Genomic DNA, 6,416 nt, shown 5'->3' with positions numbered 1-6,416 from the left:
CTTGGTAGACAGACAGGAGTAGCTGGTTGTGTGAACTGGATTATCACTTCTCTCCTTCTGGGGCACAGGACAGCCCTGGGCATTGAAAGGAGTACGATCCTAGTAGAGACCACAAAAGGATGTTCAATGGGATGGCAGGGGCTTGCCTCCAAATTTAATTGGGTATCAAATGCCTGTATCATTGAAAACAATGACATAGTGCCTGGACAATGAATTGCAACTTCTTTCTCAACTACGGGACTCAATACAATATGTCACTTTACTTGGCTGAATCTTATTTCCTCTTCTATAAACAGGGGTTTAAAAAACTCTAACACCTGTAATCCCAGCACCTTTGGGAGGCCAAGGCGGGTGGATCACTTGAGGTCAGGGGTTTGAGACCAGCCTGACCAATATGGCAAAACCCTATCTCTATTTAAAAAAATACAAAATTAGTCAAGTGTGGCGGCACACTCTTGTAATCCCAGCTACCTGGGAGGCTGAGGCAGGAGAATCACTTGAACCCAGGAGACAGAAGTTGCAGTGAGGCAAGATTGTGCCACTGTACTCCAGCTTGGGCAACATGAGTGAAGCTCCATCTCAAAAAAACAAAAAAACAAAAAACCTAACTGACAGCATTGCTGTGAAAGCCAAATGAGATGATTCTGTGAAGGTCTCTGAAAAAGCTGGCTAAGAAATGATTATTAGTAGTTTTTTCATTAATTACAGTGCCACTAATTTCTCTATTGCAGTTTATAGTTTACAGGAGTCCTTCTCAAATTCTATCATGCATATGAAACATGCATGTTAGAAACATGCAGCTGAGGGGCCTTGCTGAAATGCAGATCTTAGATTCAGTAGGTCTGAGCTTGAGCTGAGATGGTGCTGTTCACATACCACATTTTTTTAGTAACAAGGGTTTCTAGTAATTTGCAAATATGAAAATTTCTAACTGTAGATTCCTAGCAGACTTCCTGTCACCAGTTGTTTGTGTACCTCACTTATTATATAGTCAAAATAGCCTGGGCCTTTAATAGCCTACAGGTGATATAATTGAACAATGTAGTTTTTTTTTTTTTTTTTTTTATAAAGATGGGGCTTCACCATGTTGGTCAGGCTGGTTTTGAACTCCCGACCTCAGGTGATCCGCCCACCTTGGCCTCCCAAAGTGCTTGGATTACAGGCGTGAGCCACCATGCCCGGCCAACAATGTAGATTTTTTAAGGTAGAAACTAAAATCTACACAAGATTTTCCTAAGTGTGCTTGATATGTCAATAGATCTTACTTTAAAAAGGTATAGTTAGCCGAGCGTGGTGTCTGATGCCTGTAATCCTAGTACTTTGGGAGACCAAAGCCGAGAATTTCTTGAGCTCAGGAGTTCAAGACCAACCTGAGCAACATAGGGACAACGTATCTTAGGAAAAAAAAAAAAAAAAAAGATGTAGTCACATACGTTTGGTGATCCTGGAGTTAAACAAATGAAACTAAATTCTTTATTTGAGAGCATTATCACTTACGATGCTGTAAGAAATGACCCCCCACATTTCTGAGGTTTGATAATTTTGTCTGAAATAGACAGCAGACAGACTAATAAGAGAAAAAGCATACCAATTTATTAACATGCAAATTTATGGGAGCCACATAAAGCATAAAACTCAAAGAAGAGCAAGATGATTAAAGCTTAAATACCCTCTTCGTAGGGGAGAGGAAGTGAGGGGATATAGGCTATTTTAGAAGAAGAGTAAATGATTTTTAGGGGAGATGAAGGTTCCAAAGAACAGACAATATCCTGAGACAACTGGGCTCTGGGTATGGTGTCAACTCTAGTCTTCCCTCTTGAAATGTGCATCAGTTTCCTCAAGCAGATGAAATATGTGGGGAAGGGATTCACAGCAATTGAATTGAACTGAAGATTCCGGAGGAGGCTTTAGGTAGAGAGCTTCAGAGAAAACCCTTCCCTGCATTTGCTGCTCCCCAGGTACTCTCAGTTTGAAGTCCCAAACAGCATATTTTAGGGTATCCATTTTCTGAGCCCTAACAATGTTTTCTTTCTCCTATTAGTAACATAAAATCCAAACATAAATTGCTTAAATAAGGACATTTTACTTTTCTCCCAATACAAGAAGTCTGGCACCAGGGGAATTCTAGTTAATCCAGTGGCTCAGAGACATGATTAACCACCCAGATTCTGTCTATCTTCTTGCTCTGCCATAGATGGCACAGCACATAGACCTTGTCCTCAGGATGGCTATCCTTATGACAGAAGATGACTGTGGCAAAATAAACATCACATCCTGATGGTAGCCAAAGGCAAAAAATGGGTTATTGCTTGTCTTTTTCTTTCAGATGTTGTATTTTCAGTGCTGGAATTTCTACTGAGGTATTTTTACAGTTTTTGCTCATCTGCTGAGATTTCCCATCTTTTCATTCATTGTGAGCATATTCTCATTTATGTTCTTGAAAATGGTTATAATAGCTGCTTTAAAATTCTTGTCTGTTAGTTTTTACGTCTGGGTTATCTCAGGTTGTTCTCCATTGATCCTTTTTCTCTTTTGTATGGGTCACATTTTTCTGTTTCTTCTAATGTCAAGTATCTTTAAACTGTCTCCTGAATGTTGTGAATATACAGTGTAGGGACTCTACATTCCTTTTGTTCTTCTGAAAAGTATTAGTGTTTGTGTTTATTTGTTTTAGCTAGCAGTTAACTTGGCTGAACTCTCAAACTGCAAATGCTATCTTCTCTCTGCTGAATAGGATCTGAAATGTTTATTTTATTTTTGTAGAGATGAGGTTTTGCTATGTTGCCCAGGCTGGTCTAGAACTCCTGGGCTCAAGCAATCCTCCTGCCTCAGCCTCCCAAAGTGCCTGGATTGCAGGTGTGAGCCACTGCACCTGGCTGGGAACTGAAATCTTAATTTAGATCGTTTAGCCTTAGCTGTGCAGCTTGGAGTCTGTCCCACACATGTGGGGTTCAGAGATTTGAGCAGAGCCTATACACAGAATTTGAGGCTACTCATTTATGGCTCTGTCTCCTTTCCAGGATTTCCTTCCTCATTTTCCAGCTGTGTAGTCACCAGAACTCTGTCCTCTGGTTTTTTGTGCCAGTACAAGTGTGAGCTTTATATCCTAGTTTTAACCACCCCACACGTCCCTGACTAGGGTCTTCCCTTAGCAAAAACCTACAAAACTTTTTCTTAATTCATTACTATTCCCTTCATCCAAGTATTGACTCCCCTCCAATATCCATGTCTTTTGATCACTCTCCAGGGCTTTCATAGTTGCTTTTTATAATTTTGACATGTGGGAGGTTTGTGGTCCCATGGGAGATACTCAGCCACTACTGAATGCAAAATTTTTGTTAGTGTCTTTTTAAAGAGCAAAGACATCTTTCTCAGAATTCCTCCACAGATTTATTCTCTCTCTTATTGACCAGAATTGTTTTCATCTGCTCTTTCTTAAACTCCTTTGTTCAAGACTGCAGTGAGCTATGACACACCACTGCACGCCAGTCTAAGTGACAGAGTATGACCCTGTCCCTAAAAAATAAAAATAAAGATAAAAAATAGAAAATGCCATTGATGGTGAGATACATCTCAATATCAGAAACCTTACAATGTAGGGGGAAAATATGTGCCTTAGAATTGAGAAATATATTGAAAAAGTATATTTGTTTTACTTTGCTATGTGTCAGAAAGTGTTTTAAATTATTTAATTTTTGAATCAGAAACACATTCACATGGTTCGACAATCAGAAGCTGCAAAAGTATTGTCACGGACATGTTTCCCAACTGCCCATCTCTCGGGCCCCTTCCTTGAGGCCACCAATGTCTTCAGTCTCTGTGTCTCGTTCAGAGGTAGTTTATCCTTATCTCTGCAAGTGAAGTCTTATGTTCTTTGCCCCCTTTTTTACACAAATGGTAGCATATTATACACCCTCTCTGAACCTTGTTTTTTCACTTAATATATCATACAGATGAATTCACATCAAGTCTGTTTCGATTATTTTAATTTATTTTGTTTCTCTAAGATTACATCATAAGCATTTTCTCTATCTCCCATATGATTGTTTTCTGGGGCAGGGAGGGGGGTGTGGGCTCTGTCGCCCAGCCTGGAGTGCAGCCTCGACCTCCTGGGCTCAAGAGATCCTCCTGCCTCAGCCTCCCAAGTAGCTGGGACCACAGGCACGTATCACCACACCAGGCTAATATTTTGTGTGTGTGTTTTGTAGAGATGAGGTTTCACCATATCTCCCAGGCTGGCCTTGAACTCCTGGGCTCAAGAAATCCTCCCTCCTCGGCTTCCCAAAGTGCTGGGAATACAGGCATGAGCCACCAAGCTTGGCCATGATCATTTTAATGATCACTTTTAATGATTGTTCAGTTTTGTGAGGTGACTAGACCACAATTTAATAACGGATCCCTGTTGTTGGACACTTCGGTTGTTTCCAGTGTTTTGCTATGACAGAGAGCACTGCGATGATCATCACTCATTCAACAGGTATTTTTCTGACCACCATGAATGGCAATCCTCTGTACCAAAGTGTCTTCCCCTAAGGGGCTTACAGTCAAACCGCAGGAACAGCCAGGGAAGTAAATAAGTCAGGGAAGTGTCCCCATCCCCCAAAGAGGCCCTGAGTACAGTCTGGGCTGCCACATGAGGAAAAGGGAGGAAGGTGCTGATGGTCTTACCCACGTGTTCAGGCCAGTGTAAATTAGTAATTTGGGTTACAAGTCATTCACAGGCTTGTGAATTCAGTGAACACGTGTCCACCTCAGGCGTAGCTCCAATCTTCATGCACTGACCATAGCCCTGTCCTAGGGCCGCAGCTGCACTGAACTTACAAAAGTGAGAAATAAAGAATAAAATCAGTTAACGCTTTGTAAGCACTTGCCATGTGCCAGGACGAACTCCTAGGGCAAATCTAATTATTTTCCCCGTTTTCTAGATGAGAAAACGAAGGCACAGAGGTATTAAATAACCTGTCAAAGGTGCAACTAACATACCTGTGTCTTGAACTAAGACAGCTGGGCTCCCTAAGTGGCCACACTGTACCGCCCTGAGAAAGGCAGCTGGACTTATCCTTGTGACTTATCCCTGGCGGCACATCTTGTCTTTGCTCCATGGATGCTGACCTGATCCCTTTCTCTTCCTTTAACAAGGGTAAGCTCAGGGGGCCTTTATTTCTCATTTATTGGATGAGCATTTTCCCAGGATGAGCACGGCTTTTTTTTCCCCTAGCGAGAATCACCTGCCAGAACCTTTGAGATTGGGATTGTCGTCCACCACTGGGGAGCGGGTGCAGAGGTTCTTCCAACTCTGCAACCAGGCAGGGCAAGGGGACTGAGAGCCTAGGGGTGACCCAGACCTCACACGGTTGGTCCTGGGGCCACAGAAGCCCAGGCTGATCCTCTGGCTCAGACCCGTCCCCCTTCAATCCCCTTTCCCCTGTCGCCCACCTCTTCTCACCCCACCTCTGTTCCACAGACAACCCTCCCATCCCCCACTGCTTCCTCTCTGCCCGCGGTCCCCAGACAACAGCAAGCCTGAATCTCATCAGCCAGACCGGGCTACGCAGCACATGTTATGAAACCTCCTCCCCCATTTCTAATAATTCAATTTCTTCATCGCTATTGGAACAAAAGGCCCTCTTCACCTCAGAATATTCCAAATGCCAAAACGAATAGCAGCGCACAGAAAACGTGACCATTCACAGCAATTCTTCTTTGTTTACTGTAATAGAAGCAACAATGAAAACAACACAAGAGGCTGGCAGTGAAAAATGGGTTTCCCTCCACCCACAAGCCCCAGTCCCCTCCTCATAAGTAACCATCCTCAGCAGTTTTATTTCTGAAATGTTACATGCATACACATAGAGAAGCTCTTCCCCACCTTTTAGACATAAATGGTCGAATACTATACTGCTTGACTCCTTGTTTTTTTATTGTTCTTTTTCCTTCCTACCAATATGTCTCGGAGAACTTTCCCCATGAGCACATCCAGATCCACAATTATTCTTTTCAATAGATGCAGAGAATCGCATTATGTGGCTATACCATCATTCATTTAACTAGCTTGCCATTGATACACTTTTAGGTTATTTCTGGATCTTTGCTATTACAATTGATGTTGTATTTAACAATCCTGTGCATATATTTTTGGAAGCCTCCTATGAGTATTTCTGTAGGATAAATTCCTGCAAGTATTGATTTTTAAATAGATGGTGCCAAACTGCCCACCCAACTGCAGCTTTTCAAAGGAGAACTGAATGAATAGCTTAGGCTTGATGGTCAAATCATTAAAAATAACCAAGATTTAGCCGGGCGCGGTGGCTCAAGCCTGTAATCCCAGCACTTTGGGAGGCCAAGGCGGGTGGATCACGAGGTCAAGAGATCGAGACCATCCTGGTCAACACGGTGAAACCCTGTCTCTACTAAAA

This window comes from Cebus imitator, unplaced genomic scaffold (genome assembly GCF_001604975.1).
Source record: "Cebus imitator isolate Cc_AM_T3 unplaced genomic scaffold, Cebus_imitator-1.0 Scaffold24, whole genome shotgun sequence".
Lineage (NCBI taxonomy): Eukaryota > Metazoa > Chordata > Mammalia > Primates > Cebidae > Cebus > Cebus imitator.
Note: the sequence above shows the minus strand (reverse complement) of the source record.